Source organism: Cryptomeria japonica, chromosome 6 (genome assembly GCF_030272615.1).
Source record: "Cryptomeria japonica chromosome 6, Sugi_1.0, whole genome shotgun sequence".
NCBI lineage: Eukaryota > Viridiplantae > Streptophyta > Pinopsida > Cupressales > Cupressaceae > Cryptomeria > Cryptomeria japonica.
Window position 1 is genome coordinate 209,193,179 of NC_081410.1, and position 12,354 is coordinate 209,205,532.

Here is a 12,354-nt window from a genome sequence, read left to right on the forward strand (position 1 = left end):
TTTACATTTAGTTTTTAGAATATTAATAAATATAATATTAATTAATATTTTCAAGAAAATAATTGATCTCTTTAAGTAGATAATTGTTTTTAAAATAAAATAAATAGAATGGAGAATTTAATTTTTAGAATCATTTAAACAATAATATTGAATTCATCATTTCGGTAGAACTATCTTCTTCATTGTATTCATTGCATATCCTACCGATACCGAAGTTTCTTCGGTAGCCTTGCTTCATCGATGGAACCTCCTTTGGTTTCATCGATATACCTTCTATCGATGAAATAACGCTTTCGATAAGTCCCTTTTGAAGTTTATCGAGGCCCAAGTCTATTCGATAAATCATCTTATCGGTGAAACATCGATAGGTTTCTTCGACCCCCTTTTTATATTGATGAGACATCGTTGGGTCTTATGTCGAAGATACCTTGGGCTTCGGTAACTTCCTTTATCCTTCCATCGAAACACTTTTTCTATCGACATCACTACACTCCTTCGATGAATGGGTCTATTGTTTCATCGAGGCCATCTGTGTTTTGTTGATTTGCTTCCACTATCATCTTTCATCGATGAGCTCATTAGTAATCTCCCTCGATAAAGTTGCATCAGTAAAACCACACTCATCGATAACATACCTTTTAGCCTCCTCGAAACTCATATTATTATCGATGTCTTTTTGTTTGATCGTACTTTCGATAAGAACGCTTATTTCGGTAAGGTTCCTTCATGTTGCGTCGATGGCATTATTTCCTCGGAAGCCTTTTCCCATCGATGAAAACCGTCTTTGCTTTCTTCGATATCCTCTTTCGGTGGAATCTATGCTTTCGATGAGCCCCTCTTAGGTTCATCGATGTCCCCTTTCCCTCGATACCCTTTTTATATCAATGAAACTCTCTTATGTTTTATCAACCTTTTATCTTTCGATGAAACTGTCTCTGTCGGCCAATAACTTTAGTATCTCTTCGACACCCTTCTTCTCTCGAACTGTCCTATCGATGAAACCTTCCCTAGTTTCTTTGATCTCATCTTTTCGGAAGATCTATCTCCTTCGGTGATTTCATTACATGTCCTACTGATACTGCAGTTTCTTCGGTAGCCTTGCTTCATCGACGGAACCTCCTTTGGTTTCTTCGATAACCCTCTATCGATGAAAAATAACGCTTACGATAAGCCCCTTTTGAAGTTCATCGACGCCCAAGTCTATCCGATAAATCATCTTATCGATGAAACATCGATAGGTTTCTTCGATTCAACAGGTGTACCATTTCGATAAAATAAAAGCCCTCATTTTCTGCATGTGTTGGCCTATAGGAACCCCTAAGTGCCCTACCATATACTCATTTGATACTTGCTGCTGAGCTTTCTATAATTGAATAGTTATCTGACAATCCACAGACTGAGGGTAATATGTGGTTCTGCCATAAAACTCATCTACCTCTATTACCCTCAGTTGGACTCAGGCAAGACAGAAGTCCCATTTACCCCCTTTTGTTATTGTATCCTAGATATCATCCATTTTCAGGGATAGCATCCGGGTACATATGCAAAAGGTGGTAAACAAGTGATTCATAACTATGGATGATCACTTCTCAAAATGGAAATTATCTAGAAACTCTGTTTATGAATATGCCATATTGATGACTTTATAATTTCAGATATATGAGGTTAAGAATCTAGAAACATCAGAGAAGGATGTCAAATCACGTTGGAATACCACATGTGACTAACAATCTGGGCAAGTGTTTTGAAAACTAACCATGCAGGAGGTGCAGGGCCATCTTGAACAAATGACAAGATGAAAGCTGTTAAAATGACAAAAGACTACATGCAATCAAGGCTCAAACTCTTAAACAAAGCACAAGGAGAACAGTGACAATTGAAAAATAGTAATATGGGCATGTAAGGGAAAGAAAATATCTTCCCACTTGCTCACCCTAGCCCGGGGTGTTATTGTATTATTCTAATTCTATGCTTATTGTAATTAGATGTAGAAACTATCTGGACTATGGTCCCAGGCAAGGCCCGAGGTTTTCTCGCCTCCACTCGGGCAAGGCCGAAGGTTTTCTCGCCTCCACTCTTTCCTACCGGCACCCGCACGAGTGGAGTGATGTAAAAAATTAATTTTGATTAATAAAATTTTTGGCTATGGCCTCCTACCGATAAAAAAAAAACATCGAATTAATGAATATAATAATAAATTAAACAAATAATATTAATATTTAGTAATAAATATAAATTTATATATAAAATATTGATCATATATTGATAAGATCTCAATTGAAAAAATATTTATATCATTTTATAAAATAAATTGAATAATATTTTTCATTATTAAATATTATTTACTTACAAATAAATTATTTACTTAAAAATATTAAAAATCATCTACTCTCACACTATTTACTTGAGATGTTTAAAACCTAGAACCGTAAGAACTATAAAAAAATAAAAAATAAACTTACAAACATTTCACCCACTTCCACATTTTAAAAAAACTTCCCAGCTATCCTATCAATAAAACGAAAATGAAGAAGATTCACGGAACTGAAAAAAAATCAAACCTATTTTTACCTGAACGTGCTTTTTAATGTTTTTACAGGCAACGGTACAATTAAAATTTTTTCCCATATGTGAAATGGGCAACAAACTTTGAAGGATTTGTAAACTTTGAAGTATTTTCCTGCACATTATTTTTTATCTTAATTATTATAATTTTTAAAATATAGTCATTATTCAAATTAAATCATAATTATTATTAAAACTATACTAAAAACAAGGCAAGTACTAGCCACTATGTGGCACTTGTTTAAATTAATTTTAAAAAGTTAATACGATTTAATTATTAAAAAAATTTATTGAATTATTTGGAAAAAAAATTATAATTTTATTATTTTTAAAGTGTATTATTTTTTCTTTTTTGAGTAGAAATTTAGAATGGTATATTTATGAGTCTTGTAGACACTGAACAATGTATAAACTAAGTTTTGTAATAGTATATCATGTTAGCATTTAACACATTTATCACCTCATAATTCATAAGAATAATTAATTCTATTAGTTTATCGCAATTAAATTTATTAAATAATATTTATTTTTCAATCAATTTAAAATGACTAGTTTATCATCAAATGTTTAATGATTCAAATTTAAATCTAAATTATCCAAGGTTAAACTAACACAAATCCTAAACTACATCTCATAGGTTAGTTATCCAATCAAAATAATTAAATAAATAATTGATTTTGTTAACTCACCCACCAAATCCTTTAACAAGACAACCAATTTGACTACCTCAAGATCACAAATCAATTATGTCAAGAGGCTTTCTTACAATTGCAAGAAAATTATTGGTGAACATTTTGAAATCTGAAAAAAAAAAAAAAACGACAACAAAAGAATGCATGTGAACATTCAATTGTGTGTTGTGAGTTCCTTAAATCAGAAGGATTGGTCGTATAAGAAGACATATGAACTCTTGTTACGAAATAAGGTTTACATTTAACAAACTAATAATTAAGTTAGTTAGGTGAGAAGTTATTCAAGAAAACAATGGCTTTATAAAAGCCAACACATTGGATGTAATAACTAAACTGAAAGATTATAATAAACTTTCTATTTTATTTTATTTGCAATGTTAATCCTTTGCTCTTTTATTTTTTCTCATTCTACATTCGTATCAAAGCATTATCGATTCAATATGCCTCTGTGTTCCTTGTGAAGATTGTGTATGAAAAGAGGTAGCTAATTCTTTGTTGGGTGTTACATTTGAACAATGGACGATTAGGAAAATATCACATCTCCATGCCTTTGATAGAAACTTGGATGATGGAATAAAGGTGATTCAATATTTATTTTTTTGTTGGTTTTGATGTGGAATGATTCCCTAGAAGCATAACACTCTTATTTCAAATCATTTCCTTCATCTATTTTAAGGAAACTAGTCAAGTGCTAGGGTATTTCTGCTAGTGAAAAACAAGGAAACCACTCGACATTAAAAGTTGTTTGGAGTGTACAACGTGAGAAATAGTTTCTTGTGTAAGAGTTTACTATCTTATGAGTGCATAAATTTTATTTTAAGATTGCACGGGAATGAAGAAAAGAATGTAAATTTCTATTTAGAATTGTTTGGAAGAACAACAATTCTTAGTTCTTGTGATCGATAGTGCAAAGAAAAAGTAGCATGTTTTTTCTAAAGGTGGAAACCCAAGCCAACTATATGCATTGACAAGTGCATGAATCAAAGAGTCTAAAAATCATGAAAAAATGCACTCACAAAATAACATTTTAAGGACTGAAATTGAAAAATGAGCTATTGAGTCGGGGTGGTGAGTTAAAAAATTGTTTTTATAAGCAATTCATATTTGTTTTTTAGTGCAAACCTTACCAAGTATAATTAATGTTAAATGTAACTAGCATTTTAGATGTATAAGGAAACATGTTGTGAAAAGGGGTTGTGAGAGGTATTCTCAAAAGAAAGCACTTATACAAGGTTTCAAATTCATTAATTTTCAACTTTTTTTTTTGCTTGAGGGTTTAAATTATTTTATTTCATTATGACACCAAATATTTGTACTATGAAAGTTATACATATTATGTTTGATGAAGATTTCAAAAAATCACATGCTTGTGCTATTGGATAATCTAATGCATAGAATATAAAGAAAGGTCAAGTTGGAGGTTGGAGGTTTGAGGAAATGGAGGCAGGAGGACATCTATCATCCCAAGGTAGCTTCTCACTCGGGGACAATTCATTGCATGAGAAGAGTCTTTCCATCACTAGTATTTTCAAGAGCAAGAGGGGATAGGAAGTGGTTTGTTGGTTTGTGGATATTTGAATCCATAAATTTTGTGGGTTGTTATTGATGTGTGGATTGTTGAATCTACAAACTTGGTGAGTTTCTAGTCTATGGATAGTTGAATTCACAAACAAATTATGGATAGTTATGTGTTGGATAATAAAAATATTTGCTCAAACATGAGGAGTTTGAGAAGATGTCAATGTTGAGTTGGGTAATCAAAACATGTTCCCATACATGAGGAGTTTGACTTGATGTTGATGCAGAGTTGGATAATTAATACATTTTCCTAGATAGAGAAGTTTGGGTTGTTGTCAATGTAGAGTTGGATAATCAATACATTTTTCCTAGATAATGTAGGTGTAGATAAACAAATGGGCTCTAGTGTCATGGTGGTAGGAGAAAAAGAGTTTTTGCAGACCTTAAAAGAGGAAGAGGGCATAGGATTTGCTTTGATTGTGAAGCCAAAAGACGGATCAGATTTACACAAAACTAAAGAAGAAGCCATACCTAGTGAGGTTCAGAACTTGCTAGAGAAGTACAAGGGCATTGTGGTAGAGGAATTACCCAACTCATTTCCTACAATTAGAGATATAAGCCACCATATAGACCTAATACTAGGAGCCACATTACCCAATAAGGCTAACTACAAGATGACCCCAGCCCAAAATGAGGAGATTGCAAAACAAGTGCAAGAATTGTTAGATAAAGGCCTTGTGAGAAAGAGTTTGAGCCTATGTGTTGTACCTACAGTCCTAGCACCCAAGAAGGATGGAAAATGGAGGCTTTGCATGGATTCTAGAGCCATTAATAGAATCACAATCAAATATAGGTTCCCTATGCCAAGAATGGAGGATCTCATGGATTGTTTAAGAGGGGCATGTTACTTTTCAAAGATTGATTGAAAAGAGGTTACCATCAGATAAGGATCGGAGAAGGGGATGAATGGAAGATAGCTTTTAAGACCAGTGAGGGCCTCTTTGAGTGGTTGGTGATGCCCTTTGGGTTGTCAAATGCACCTAGTACCTTGATGCGCCTGATGAATGAGGTATTAAAAACTTTCATTGGAAATTTTGTTGTGGGTTATCTAGATGATATTGTTGTTTTTAGCGAGTCCAAGGAAGAACATTTGAGGCACCTTGTCATGGTCCTAAGGAGGCTACATGAGGAGAAATTGATGATAAACTTGGAGAAGCGTGACTTCATGAAAGAGGAGCTAGTGTACCTTGGTTTTGTCATTTCCAAGGGAAGTTTGAAGATGGCTCCTTTAAATGTGAGGAGCTTCCATGGACTTGCAAGATTTTATAGGAAATTCATAAAGAACTTCAACCACATATGTGTACCAATCCTTGACAACATCAAAGGAGGTAATAAGGGTAATTTTTTCTGGACCCATGAAGCTGATAAGGGGTTTAAATACTTGAAGAAAAGAGTAGCTCAACAACTTATACTTGTGCTCCCTGATTTTGACAAATTTTTTACCATTCAGTGTGATGCTAGCAATCAAGCAATAGGGGTTGTTTTAAGCCAAGAGGGCAAACCAGTTGCATTTTTTAGTGAAAAGCTTAATGAAGCAAAGAGGAAGTACTCATCATATGATTTGGAATTGTATGCTATGGGCCAAGATCTTACAAAGTGGAGGCACTATTTGTTACCCAAGGAATTTGTTGTTTTTACTGACAATCATCCTCTAAGTTTCTTGAATGGGCAGGACAAACTCAACCATAGACACATGAAGTGGGTTGAATCTCTTCAAGCCTACGCCTTCACAATAAAACATAAGAAAGGACAAGCCAATAAGGTGGCAGATTCTCTTAGTAGGAGGGCACTTGTGGTGCATCAAATACAACTCTAAAGCGTGGGAATAGATTCTCTCAAGGACATGTATCATGCTGATGCAGATTTCAAGGAGATCTACAAGGTTTGTACTCAGTTTTTGAACACTTTTCACAGTGAGTATTCTGATTTTTTTGCTTCAGAATGGTTTTCTCTTCAAAGGAAGTCAATTATGTGTGCTTGTATGCTCTATGGGGGAGAATATAATAAGGGAGAAGCATAGTGGGAGCCTTAGGGGTCATTTTGGACTTGACAAGACTTTGGATCGGGTTAGGAGGTTCTACTTTTGGCCAAAAATGCAGGTGGATGCAAGGAGATATGTGGAAGGGTGTACTATGTGTCAAAGAGAAAAAGAAAATTCATCAAATGCAAGGATTTATCAACCCCTTCCAATTCCCAATAGGCCTTGGGAGAGTGTAAGTATGGATTTTGTGTTAGGGCTTCCTAGAACACAAAGGGGTTTTGATAGTGTCTTTGTGGTTGTTGACCAGTTTAGCAAGATGACACATTTTCTTCCATGCAAGTGTACTAATGATGCATCTCAGATTGCAGGTTTGTTTTTCAGAGAAGTGGTAAGGATACATGGTTTACCTTTGAACATAGTCTCTGATAGGGATTCTAAGTTTATAGGTCACTTTTGGAGGACCTTGTGGAAGAAGCTTGGTACAAAGTTGTCGTATAGCTCTGCATACCATCCTCAAACGGATGGCCAAACTGAAGTGGTAAATAGGTCATTGGGAAACCTTTTGAGGTGTCTTACAAAGGAGCATGGGCATGCTTGGGATCTGATTTTACCCCAGGCAGAGTATGCATACAATGACTCCATGAATAGGAGTATTGGGAAGAGCCCTTTTGAAGTAGTCTATGGAATGCATCCTAGGGATGTTTATGAGTTGATAGATCTGCAAGGAGTTGATAGGATAAGTGCTTAAGGGGAAGACTTTGTTGTTGCAATCAGGGACATTCATCAGCAAGTAAGAGAAACTCTTCAAAAAAATGTAGAAAAGTACAAAGAGAGGGCAGATTTGAAGAAAATGGATGTTCAATTCAAACTTGTTGACTTGGTGTTTGTACATCTAAAGAAAGAAAGGCTTCCAAAAGGCTAAAATACCAAACTCATGATGAAGAAGATAGGACCTTGTAGGGTGGTCCACAAGTTTGGACAAAATGCCTATGAGATTGAGTTACCTCCCAAGGTAGCCATATCTCCTATTTTTAATGTATCTTATTTGTATCCTTTCAAAGGTTATGTGGTTGCAAGTGAAGGTACAAGTATGACAACATCTAAAGATGAAGATTGGGTTAAGGAGTTACCACCTAGTCAACCCTTGAATCTTGAATGCATTCTAGATACCAAGGAGGTGAAAAGGACTAGGAGGAAGACCTATAAGGAGTATCTAATCAAACATAAAGGTTTTTCTAAAGAGTAGGCCGCTTGGATGACTGAGAATGATATCAAACAACATGGAGCCTTTGTTCAAGATCTCATCTCAAGAGGGACTTGAGATTCTTGCCACCCCGCGTGCATGGTGCAGGAGCACCTAGGGTCCCTATGTTGCCTCAATGGAGGCTTTTGTTTTGGTTTTCTTGTTTTAGTGTGGATTCAAGTTATAATAAGGCCCATTGGCCATTTTGAATCATTTCCAAGCATTTTTTATTATTTTGTAACTATTTGTAAGGCCTTTAGGGCCATAGGAGTCATATTTGTCCTAGAGGTCCTAGGAGGGTCAAAGTTGGTCAATGCCTCCCAATGTGTGGCAAGGGAGTGGAAATGATGTATTTGATGTTTTTATGTCCTATTTTACATGTTTTCAAGGTTTTGGGGGAATATTTGAGTCATTTGTACAAGTTGAGCAAAAAATGTAAAAGTTGCTGACAACTTTTCAAAGTTGTCAAGCAACATATACACCAAAAGGTAGTTCCAATGGCTAACCAATTCAAAATATGGTTAGAGCCATTTGTTTTGGAGTTTAAATAGAACCCTCAAGTGTTGTGGAGGGGTTTGATGTCATGTTTGTACGAAGAACTCAACTTTTGAATGAATTTTGAAGACAAATTCTCTTTAATTTTCAACTAAAACATTGTTCTTTCCTTCATATCTTTTTTATTTGGAAGTTCTAGAATGCAGGAGTGGATTCATTGGAAATTTCTCTGAGTCACCTTTCATTTGATACCTATTTTTCTTAATTTGATTTAGGTTTGACCATTTTACAAACATTTTTTGTGAAAACTGGTGTGAAACCCTAGTATTTGGGGTTTCGAGGAAGAATAATGTATATCTAACCATTCCATCAATGAATTGACTCAAGTATTGGTGGAATGGTAGGTGTAATAATTATCCAGATGGGTTTTTGTTAGTTTTTGCTGAGGAGGAGTTTGGAGGATGATTTGAAGGCTTGAGGGCTTAACATCCCTATGTGTTAATTTGGTTGGACATGGTTACAACAAGTATTTGAGGTTTTCGTACCAAAACAAGCATCCTTGATAGGCCTATAGTGCAACCAAATGCCTAATTGTGCACCTAAAATATTATTGCAGTCATTTTTTGGTCATTTTGGTCCAAAACAACATAGCTTGATTTTGTCATATGTTATGTGCCACCCAAAAGGGTATTTGCAAATGGTTTTGGTTTTTGGCCATGATCAGTAGTTTGAAAGTTATGACCAAAAATCTCTCTGAAAAGGGCTACAAGGACCTAGTCTCCTCTAGGAAGCCAATGGTGTAGAAAGGCTTAATGGGTTTGTGTCAATGATAATTTTGGTTGGTTTGATGAAATTTGGGTTTGTGAATACACTCAGATTCCTTCCTTTAACCCTTCCATGGTCTATTGCTCTATTATCTCAAGTTGTCATGTTGGGAGACATAGCCTTGAGTTGAGAACATTAGGTTGAGTACCCTCATGGGTAGGTTTGTGTTTGAATTTTGAAACCAGAGTCTTGGTGAGTTGATACACCTCCAAACCCCTCTGCATCAGGATGTTGAGATAAGAGGTGAAAGGCAAAGAGGAACCTAGAAATCCATCTGAGAACCAGTATGCCCCTTTGAGCAGTATCCTACATTTTTCTTTTAAAACAAATTTTAATAACTTTATACAAGAACATGATACTAACCCATTAAAGTGAAAACAAACATAGTTAATTTCCCATCCATTAAACCTTAAAGGAAAGATAATATGGTCATCAAATCTAAACAAATTTTAATAGCATAACATCATGAAAATCAACACTTCATGAACATGACAAAAAAAGAATGGAGGAAAAATAGACAAAAGAGAAGAAAAACCAATATACATGGGGAAAACCCTTTTGAGTAATAAACCCCACACTCCAAAGCATTGTAGTCTACAACAAACTGTTAAAATACACTTACAAGCTCATGAAATTTACATGAAATCTACATCTTGCTCTTTTGGAAGAAACAAACAACATAACCCTACAAAGAAATGTTTTCCTCGCTCTCCTCTCTCAGCCCACATAGAAGACATACAATATATAGAGAAATACAATTTTGAAGTAGCTTCTAGACAAAGCCAAAAGAGAGGGTCATACAAATCCTCGTGGCACATTTTCAATCACTTGTAAGCATGCAAGTGTCACTTGTACATAATTCTCTAACTCTTCTCACATATCTCCAAACTTAGGCACTTGTTTTTTGCTAATAATAGGCATGATAAATGCTCTTACCCACTTTACAACTATCATACACAACAACACTTATAGTTGTAAGAGAATCCAACATAAATAACTATAATTAATTAATTCTCTTACAAGTTGTCATAATCCAAGATGCCTTCTAGTCCAACTTATCATATGAATATATTATAACCTATCATAAGAATCTTATTCAATAATGACTTACACAAATTTCTAAGATGTCAATGCATGGAAAAATATCTCTACCAAAGTGGGATGCCTACTTGCCCATATAAGGACAAAATACATTCTTGTCATCTTACACATCACCTCCCAATATGAAGACAACTTATTGTTGTTAGTGTAGGTTTTTATTTTCCTTACATTAGTAGGGAACAATTATTTTTCCTACACACATTATTAAGCTTCTTTAGGTTATATTATAATGGTTAGGATGAGGACATGTGGCATAATCCTTCAATCGCTATTATAAACATGGTTGTCATTGCACCAAAAGATTGACTTGTGAATGCTCAATACAACTATGAGACTTAATGAATCCACGGAAGGCAGTTAAGCCATATTGCAAACCCAAGCATTGTGCTTCATAGCACAAGGAGACCAAGGGCGCACACCTTGTAACAACTCCCCCAAGCACAAACGAGGGGTTTGAACCTGTGGCTTGGGCTCATAGTTTCTATTGCACCAAAAGCTCGACCTGTTAATACCCGATACAACTGTGAGATTTAGTGAATCCAGGAGAGGCGATTAAGCCATGTCACAAACCCAAGCATCGTGCTACACATTACAAGGAGACCAAGGGTGCACACCTTGCAGAAATTACATGTGTCACTCATACCCACCTTTGGGAATTTGAATGTCACACACTCTTTTGGATTTATTTACCACATCCCATAGCCATTTGTTTGTCCTTCCCTAAGTTGGCATAACAATGTAATTTGACATTTACCAAGTAGGTAAAACTCCCACCTATTTTGGGAAAATGGGAGTGATTATTCCTCTTGGAATTATATACCCATATTTTGCTATATAAATGACCCTTACCTATCCCTATGCTAAGATCACTAGTTCACTTATTTGTGAATGTGAATTCTAGTACGATTCTTACGGGGTGTTGAGTTTTGTTCATCTCTAGATTCTTGTCTTGCTTTCTTTAAGTCATATTGATCTTGGGTGGCTTCACAACTAAATGTAACATGGTATCAAATCTAGTTGTGAGTTGTGGGTTAGCATACTTTTAGGAATCTAGAGTGATTTTGTTCTTGAAAGCATATTATGCTCTTCTCTTGCATCCGATGATGGCATTGAGAATTAGAAATGCTCGAAAGAAATTACAGCTTCTAAGGGGGTTCCTATCTCTTTCTCTTCAATGCAGGTACATTGGGAGCTTCCTAAAACAAATCTGGGCTCACATTGAGTTTAGAGTAGCTGAGAAAGTCAAAATCACCTTTTGTTTTGTCCAAATCAAACATTGGAGGTGAAATTGGTGAAGGTGTGAACCAAAGGTTTCATATCTAGATCTAGAGGGTAGTTGATTTTTGAGGGCACTTTCAACCCAAACGGATTGTGCCATCGCGTCCAAAAGGCCCAACAAATGTAAAATCGACTATCAATTCATCGATTTTGAAGATAGTCAAATCTGAGCCAAAAAAAAATTAGCAAGCAATCCTTTGGTGCACTTGAATAGTATGGAACAAACATTAAAAAATATTTTAAATTTTTCTACTATTATCAAGATACAATTCTTTAAAAAAAAATATTGCAATTTTTTTATATTGTAAAAAGTTTTTTTTAAATTGTAAAAAGTTTTTTTTTTAATTGTAAAAAGTTTTTTTTAAATTGAATATTTGAAAATAATAAGAAAAAAGGTTTTATGAAAAAAAAAATTGAAATAAAAAAATTAAAAAATAATAAATTGGGTCCCAATAGCGTACATAGGTCCCTATACATGCAGGGGTACATGGGTACCCACCTTGGGCCCCCATCGCAACCTTTGTGCCTTGAAAAAAAATTCAAAAAGTTGTGTTCATACCATCAACTGTTGCTTGTTCATCCTCAACCCTTGTGTG